The sequence below is a fragment of the Aquarana catesbeiana genome, linkage group LG01 (genome assembly GCF_042186555.1).
Source record: "Aquarana catesbeiana isolate 2022-GZ linkage group LG01, ASM4218655v1, whole genome shotgun sequence".
Lineage (NCBI taxonomy): Eukaryota > Metazoa > Chordata > Amphibia > Anura > Ranidae > Aquarana > Aquarana catesbeiana.
In genome coordinates, this window is record NC_133324.1 from 339,669,228 (window position 1) to 339,679,189 (window position 9,962).

Genomic DNA, 9,962 nt, shown 5'->3' on the forward strand with positions numbered 1-9,962 from the left:
CATGATATGCAAACTGCAGACTTACATTATTAATATGAAATTATATTTGTAAATAGATGTAAAGAAATATGTTTGATTTAATGCTGGTTATTCTGTTTCAGATTCTGTCCATGGTAATACCATAAAATCAACAGACCAACATCTTTATGGAGAAATTGGAGAAACAATAAAATTATCCTGTACCTACTCCACTAGTGACACTGCTCCATACCTGTTCTGGTATCGTCAGTATCCTCATCAGATACAGTATATTCTTATGCATGGAGCAAAGGGATACTCTAATTTCAAGAATAATAATACAGAATTGGAGCCTGGAAAGTTCCAATCAGAGACCAGTGACACTCATACAACTTTAACCATCCATGGCCTGTCAGTGTCAGATTCAGCTGTGTACCTGTGTGCTCTGAGAGATGGTGCACAGTGCTATATATCCACCCAGCTGTAATGTTAAAAACTCCTTGTGATTTCTCTTTCCTGACCAGCAGGTGGTGCTGTTTTCACATACTATAAGATCACATACATTGTACTGGTTCTCAGCTACCAATGGTAAATGTTCTGGGGCTACATCTGGTGGGTTCAGAAGTATTTCTGCTTCTTACAGTCACTTTATTATAACACATAATATATCATAATGGATCCAATATCAGCAAGTGTTTTTAATTATTAGGATTGTTTGCAACATATTTACACATCATTACAAGGTACTGCAAATAATTCTATGTCAAGGGTTACTTGAGGATAGGTGACCCATACCAGTGAGCACCCTTAGGAACTCTGCAAATATAAGATGCTTTGATTAATATAAAGTTTAATGAACAGTCATATGGAATAAAAAGAATGTTATGACATTTACTGTATTGGTTAAAATGTTTTATTAGTTAAAAGTGACCTAGCATATATTTTTTTGTTTTAAGTGCATGCGTGCTAACAATGTGTAAGTGTAACACTTGTAAGTAGTTATTACCTCGCACAGAGATTCCAGTATTCCCCTAATAATGCTTTGTTCTAAATTATTCACAATTGTCGGATACAGATGATCTCCCTGCTGCAGACTCTCACCTTCCTACAAAGGTACAGTGCTGTGTGATCACTGGGGGAGAGGAGAACTAAGATGCATGGAAAGGAGAACACTTTTGGAAAAATCATTGTGACATGTCAGAAATGTATTCATTCAAACTTGTAAGGGCCTTTCCACACCACTGTGTCTTGCATTGGTGTGCTGTGGTGCTGTTCATGTTGGATGGCACTCCAATGCACGGCAATTAACCACAGCACTGTGTCTTGTGTATTGTACTCAAAAAAATGCAGCCTTTCCAAGTTCCATGTGCAGTGAAGTGCGTTGCAGCCCATTCAATTTGAATACTCTGCCTAAGGCAGTATGCCAGAACATTAGAGTGCAATACAACACACGGCCTTCTAGTATGAATGGACCCATGAGGGCATTGTGGTAACACATTACATTATGCATGTTAGTGTGTTGCGGTGACTATGTGTCTATGTGTGTTTGTTTTTTGGGATGTTGGGGTGGAGAGCAAAATTGCATGTGGGGCCCAAGAAAATATTGCTAGGGCCTAATCCATATTAAAGACACATAACATATATTGACAGACTGACACGCTCTAAACAGCAAACACTGACTAGCATGCCCTAACCTACACTAGCACAGATGGATATACAGAAATACATTGACAGATACAGAGGTGTAAAGTAGAGAGATACACATAGATGGACAAGCAAAGCAGTAAAAGGGCAGAACACACACAGTTTATTGAAAGGCCTACCGTAAACACAGATCCAACATGAGAAAAATAATGAAAAGCATTGAGTAGGTTAGTGAGTGCACTTAGTCTCTGGACTAAGGTAGATTAGTGTAGTTAGTGTAGGTCCTGCCTTAACCACTTTAATACTGGGCACTTTCACTCCCTTCCCACGCAGGTCAATTTTCATGCAACGGTCATGCAACACTGTACCCAAACAAATGGAAAAAGTCCAAAAATCCTTCACTAATGTGCGCTGATGAGCCTGTACTGACAGGCACTGATAGGCTGTACTGATGAGGTGGCAATGATGGACACCGATGAGGAGGTACTAATATGCTGCACTGATATGCAGTACCGATGGGCACTGATGGGCAGCCTTTATGGGCAATGGGGGCACTTATAGGTGGCACTGATGGGCAGCACTGATAGATGGCATTGATAGGTGGCACTGATGAGGAGGCACTGACAGGCATCACAGGTGGGCACTGAAAGGCAGCACTGATGATCACTGATTGGCATTACTGATGGGTACAGGTTGGCATCACTGTTTGGCACAGGAGGGCTTCACTGGTGGGACTGCACTGATAATCAATGCACTGATTATCAGCGCAGATCCCCCTGTCAGGAGAGCCGCTTATCAGCTCTCCTCTTCTCAAGCACTGTCAGCGCAAATGGAAGAATGCCGATAACCGGCACTTCCTATTTATACTGTGATCAGCTGTGATTAGACACAGTTGATCACATGGTAAAGAGCCTATGTCATAGGCTCTTTACCATGATCAGAGATGCGGAGAGCGACACACCGCACCACCGATCTTCGCACTGCACACCTCGGGGGGTAGGCACAATCGGCATGTTATGAAAAACATCATATGATGCCTAGTCACAACAATGAAACCCCCGCCCGGCCATCATTTTGCTTTAGACTGGGTGGGAAGGTGTTAAAGAAGGCCACCTTGTTGTAGTGGGAAGAGTTGTAAATATGTGGCCAAAATATGTCATAGAATGAGATGTCAACTCCCTTCTCTTGAGAGTTTATTTTTGCCAAACTGATTAAAATAAAGGCCCCTTCATTTGATAATAATTAGGTATGAAGTTATCATTTGCTGCAAAATAGTTTTCGCAATGAAACACATGTTTTTGTGAAATTTGCAGTCCTGGTGAATCTCTGTCCAAATTTGACGGCACATTTTTTAAAAGCCAGAATGATGCCAGAATTGTATGGTCTTTGAACCACGTCTTTCCTGGCTTAATAGGGTCAATGACAAAACTTTGGATCAGTCAGCCCCTTCCCTATAACATGGGGGCTCAGAGCACCTGCGCTGTCAGTTGTTTTAGAAGCTGGTGTAGGGAAAGGATAGGGACAATCTGTATAGGGAGAGATTAGAATCAGTTAGGGCTAGTTTGCCTCCCCTTCTTGTGTACAGTTCTTATTTAGCACAAAGTCATTATTAAGACAACTATCATTGTTAGGAACACAGATTGGATTCCTAGCTCTTTGGGCAATTGCCCATTTTGCTCCCTCTTTTGTTTTTTCTAACTATAGGTTTTTTTTTGGTTTTTAATTTTATTTTAAGATTAATTTGAGGACAGTGGCCACTTTGAGCTTCTTTTTATCTGTTATTGATAAGGCTTTTGTTTAAAGCAGTTGTAAACCGCGGATGTTGCAAAAAAATAAAAATACCTGCAAAGCAATAGCATAATGTGCTGTTTTGAGACAGAAAATGCAGTAAAAAACACACCTTTAATGTAATGGTAAAAATGGTACAGATCAGTAAACGTAGTCAAAATATAAGCCAGGGATCAGAAGCCAAGACAAGTAATCAGACGAGCCAGTAATCAGGAAACCAGAGATCAGCGTAGTCTGAGGCAGAAGAACAGGATCAGGAACCAGAAGGGACGTCAGCCGGGCAAAGTCTTTCACAGGAACACAGAAGAGAAACTCCAGATATGTTGACCAGGAGAAGGCACGAAAGGAATGAACAAGGCAGTTTAAAAATCCAGAAGGGGCTGGCTGTAGGCGGGACTGACAATAAGGAAATGATCAACCAGGGGAACCACTGTGGAAACAATGAGTGCTGACAATTATCCGACAGCTGAGCAGCCTGAGCACAGAGCAGAGAGCTGCTAAGAGCCCAGCCCTGACAACAATATAATCAAAAATACAAACAACTGCCCCCACCTATAACTGGTCTTTGTAGCAGTAATCTCTAGCTAGGACTAAACTAACCTTCATTAACCACTTGAAGATTTACCCCCCTTCATAGCCAGGCCATTTTTTGCAATACGGCACTGTGTTACTTTAACTGACAATTGCCCAGTCAAGCAATGCTGTACAAAATAAAATGTATGTCCGTTTTCCCCACAAATAGAGCTTTATTTTGGTGGTATTCTATTACCACTTCATTTTTTTTTATTTTTTGCGCTATAAACAAAAAAAAAAAACAGACAATTTTGAAAAAAAACAAACAATTTTTTCCTAACTGCTATAAAACATATCCAATAAAAAAATGTAAAAAATCAAATTTCTTCATAAATTTAGGCCAATTCTGCTACATATTTTTTTAAAAAATGTCCAATAATCGGTGGACAGGAGGCGGAGCCTAGCGGAGCAGACATGCATTGTTAGAGCTCCACACCGCTGAGGAGAGAAGAGAAGGACAAAGCAGAGCATGCAGGCTCAAAAGGTATCCATTTGAACCTTTTTGCCCCAGGGAACAAACTGTGAAAGTTTGGGCAGGAAATATGGTACTAGGAGGAAACCGTGGCAGAAATAAAAATCACCTCACAAAGAGCTCACAGGCACTCACTGCAACTAAAGCAGCTCCAGTCACCTCACAATATACAGCATCAGGGCGCTCTCACAGACAGAAAATGTCACAGCAAGACTCTCCATTTGAGTCAGATACAGAACAAATCCTCTCACAAACTTCTCCACAAGCCTCCTCAGCATCCCCAGTAATATTATTACAATTTGAAAAGATGCTTCATAAGGCTTTAAAACAAACCTCAGACCAAATAACAAACAGCCTAACCAAAGAAATAAGAGAGCTGGGAAACCGCACCGCAGCCTTAGAAATAAAAATTGATGAAATTGAAATTACAACCCAAGAAAATATAACAGAATTGGAACAATTAAAAGAAGAGAATTTAATACTTCAAACTAAGCTCGAAGATTACGAAAATAGAGCCAGACGTTCAAACTTGCGCATAAGGGGAATACCTGAAACTGTGACAGACCTGCAATCTACTATTACTGCTCTATTACAAGAACTAAAGCCAGATATCCCTATTGAACGTTTAGAACTGGACAGAGTACACAGAGCCCTCACAGCCAAAAAGAAAGATGGACCCCCACGTGATATAATCACAAAATTTCATTATTACAGAACGAAAGAACAAATACTAATTGCTGCAAGAGAAAAAAAGGAACTTAATTTTCAAGGACACAATTATCAAATTTTTGCTGACCTATCCCAACTTACTATTACTAAAAGACGATCCATGAAACCCCAACTAATGGAACTGCAACGCCACAACATTATGTATCAATGGGGCTTCCCCTTTTCAGTCAGATTTAACTACCAAGGTACAATTTACAGAAGCAGATCAGCAGATGAACTACAACAAACCCTTTTAAAATTAAATCTGACAGAACCCACAAGCAGCAACACCCCCACACGCAGAAGAATGGCATCATCTTCACCTTCAGGCAGCACCCAGAAAATATCAGAACAAAATGGGAATCATCATTCTCACAAAAGAGGCCGTTATGCCACATCATCCATGGACCAAGAAGATTCAATGGACTGACATCCTAATTCCTGATATCTCTTCATTTATTATACTAAGAGATGGTTCTCTATAAAAAACCTGTATTTATAACTGAATGTAACTGCATTCTGATAGTCACACACTATATGGGATCAAGTTACATTCCAGTTATATTTCTTATTACTTCTGATTCATATAGCCTTAGAATATATAAGTGAAATAAGGAAATTCTTGTTCAGTTATATATTTTCAGGTAATAACAATAGATTTATTACTTTTTAGGACAAATATGTTCAATAATCCAGAAGTAATGGAAGCTTTTTCTTTCTTTTCTTAAAACAAATATATTAGTACCTAACTAGTTCCTAGAACTATGTTTTTGTTTATTCTAATCTGAAGCAATACAACCTCAATTTTATGAGTTAACATATCTAAACAGTTACATATGAATAAAATATGTAATTGTTTACTCTAAAAGGGTTAAAATCCCAAAATAATTCAAACTATCTTCATCAATACCAAAGTTATTAACAGTACCTTTCTAACTGAATTATTTAGCCTAGGGCAAGACTAACCATATACAACCACCCTGGAATAAATAATTTCAACAAAAACTATATTCTGCACTCCAATTAATGAATCATCATTTTGATGTCTTTTGACATAGCACTTCTCTCCTGTAAGCGGAAGATCCGTGCACCCCCATTAGCCCTCCTCATTCTCCCAACCATATTATGTGGGAGTGTGACGAAGGCACTTATTCCCCTGAGAGAGATATTTATTCTCTTTCACGGGTAAATTGTGATTACTTGCAAAAAATAATTTATACAATGTATCATCTAATCTCATATGTTTTTTGTTTACTCTTTACTCCAGAATTCACTGGTTTCTTTTCTATCTTTTCATCTCTTCAGTCCACACAGGTTTATCTGTGCAGTCAGCTCTGCATAACAAAAAGTAAGTCAAAACTATTTGATCTGTTGCCATGGCACCACTGAATATACTTTCCCTGAATGTTCAGGGAATAAATGTCCCTCAAAAAAGGACCAAAGCCTTCCGTACTTTCCATAACAAGAAGGCTCACATAGTATGCCTCCAAGAAACACACTTCACCAAAGATTCTACTCCAAAATATATTTCTCCTTTTTATCAACAAATTTACACGGCTTCTGCCTGTACCAAACAAAGGGGTACTCTAATTGCATTTCACCGATCCACACCATTCACCTTATCATCAGAAATTAAAGACCCAGAAGGTAGATACCTGATACTCATGGGTTATATAATGGATACAGCAATCACGATGATTTCCTACTACGCTCCTAACAAACAACCTACACCATTCCTCTCACATATATTACAAGTGATTAATACACACAAAATAGGAACAGTGATAATGTGCGGGGATTCGAACCAGGTCCTCCTCCCATTTCTAGATAAATCACCTTTTACACCATCCAAAATAACCTCTAGATTACCTTTTTCTCAACTTCTTTCCAAATACAATCTGGTAGATTCGTGGAGAGAAAGTAACCCAATGAAAAAGAAATTCACTTATTTCTCGCACCCTCATCAAACCTTCACCAGAATAGATCATATTTTTCTAACAATAGGAATGATACCAGAAATTATTGCATCAGATATAATTCCGATTCCGTGGTCTGACCATAATGCAGTATACACTACTATAGCCTCAGCCATACCAAAAGCGCATGACCCAACTTGGTACTTACCGGACATAATGCTCAAACACCCACTACATCAGATGGCCATTGAACAAGCTTTAAAGGAATACATATCAATTAATAATACAACAGACATTTCCCCAATAACACTGTGGGAAGCCCATAAGCCTGTCTTGCGTGGTACAATACAAAGACAAATGGCACTATTTAAACGGGAACGCAAAAATCTAGCAAAAAAACTAGAACTCAATTTTAATGCAGCCTACATATCATTCCAAGATAATCCATCTCAGAGTACAAAATCTCATCTGGAAAAATCTAGATTGGAATACGATCTATTTCTCACTGAGTCAGTTGATAAATCCCTCAAACGTTCCAAAACACAATTTCTACATGAATACAAACAAACCAGGTACATATTTGGCTCGGGCATTAAATTCAACTAACAAATCTTTCAAACCAATACGTTTGAAATTATCAAAAATGTTTATACTTGTAATCCAGTTAAAATAGTCCATAAATTTCACTCACATCTCGCAACTTTATACAAGACAAACAATGAATTTAATCCTACAGAGGCTGAATCCTTCTTCTCAAAAATAACCTTACCTGAGTTGTCTCAGAATCAAAAAAGCAGTTTGGATGAGCCTATAACTATAGATGAAGTTGCTAACGCCATAAAAGACCTAAAACTTAACAAAAGACCAGGCCCAGACGGCTACTCGGCTTTATACTATAAAACATTCTCAGAAATACTCTCTCCCATTCTCACTGAAACTTTTAACAAACTTCTAGAAGGACATTCTTTTCGGCAAGAAACACTAATGGAAATTGTTTGTATGATCCCAAAACCCCTTTCTGATGATACTTCCTGTGTGAATTATCGGCCTATCTCTCTGTTAAACCTTGATATTAAATTATTAGCAAAAATAATAGCAAAACGCCTCAATAGCATTATAGGAAAATTAATACATAGAGATCAAGTAGGCTTCATGCCAAATAGACAGGCAGGCGATAATATACGCAGGGCAGTGTTATTGGCACATATTGCTAAAAAACGGAAATTCCCTTTATGTTTTCTATCTCTCGATATTAAGAGGGCATTTGACACAGTATCCTGGCAATATATGCAATATTCATTACAAAAATGGGGTTTTGGACCCCACTTTTTAACATGGATCAAAGCATTATATAATAAACCCAAAGCCTATATAAAATACGCTGGATACAAATCTGATGCCTTTAATATCGAAAGAGGTACCCGACAGGGTTGCCCATTATCTCCCTTATTATTTGCCCTTATACTCGAACCCATGGCCCAATACATCAGAACAAACCAAACTATAACTGGCATTGAAGTAGGAGGTATTACACACAAATTATGTATATTTGCAGACGATATATTACTTTTTCTATCATCATCACAGGTCTCTGGTCCTAACTTAATACCAGCTCTTGATGGATTTGCAGCCCTATCCGGCCTTATGATTAATCCTAAGAAATGCCTAGTGCTTAATATTTCGCTCACAAACATGGAATTGATCCCGGCTAGGGCTGCACTCCCATTCACATGGGCAGAAAAATCAATCCCATATCTTGGAATTCATTTAACAGCATCTCATTCTGACTTATTCTCAACCAATTATCCTCCTGTATTAAGACAGATCACAAATCTAATAAAACAATGGTCGCAACTTCCTTTATCCTGGATAGGGAAGATTAATGCAATCAAAATGACTATTCTACCCAAATTGCTTTATCTATTCAGAGTCCTCCCTATTCCAATTCCTTCCTATTTTTTGAGAATAGTACAAAAAAGAGCAACTTCATTTATATGGGGCTCTTCTAAACCACGTATACCTATACACACACTACATCTTCCCAAAAATAAAGGAGGCCTGGGATACCCTAATTTTACTAACTACTACAGAGCAGCACATTTGGCCAGTCTGTCCAAATACCATGCAAAACAGGAAATCCCATTATGGGTATTTATAGAGGCTTCAGAAAATGACCCTCTATTAATATCAAACTTGTTATGGCTTGATCCTAAAGACCGCTTTAAAACTCATAATCCCATAACTAAACACTTCTTATCTCTCTGGGATAAACTAAAAACCAAATATCAGTTACAATCTCCACACAATCCTCTCCTTTCTTTTATCAGAAATCCGGCCTTTTATCCGGCATGGATCTACCCAAATTCTTTTAAAGCTTGGACAACATCAGGCATTCAGACACTAAATGACTTCATAGCATCTAAATCATTCCTTTCATTCCCATCGCTTAGAGAAAAATATGATCTACCAAACTCTGAGATATTTAGATATCTCCAAATCAAAAATTTCTATACACCATTCCTAAAGGGGGATACACCATTATCCCAATTATCCATTTTTGAATCAATCTGTATAAAAGATCCATTTGCTAAAGGTACAATTTCATCACTTTATAATCAATTATATGGAGTAGTAAATCTTAATAGACCCTCTTACGTTCAGAGGTGGGAGGAGGACCTGGGACGAACTTTAGAAGACACGGACTGGTTTAACATATGGCTTACATCTAAGTCATCCTCACCCAACATCTTAGCACTGGAGACAAATTATAAAGTCCTAACTCGCTGGTACCTTGTACCCGCTAGAGTGGCAAAATATTCACCTAATACCTCAGCTCTTTGTTTTCGAGGATGCCCAGAAATAGGCACACATTTACACATATGGTGGACGTGCCCAGTAATCCA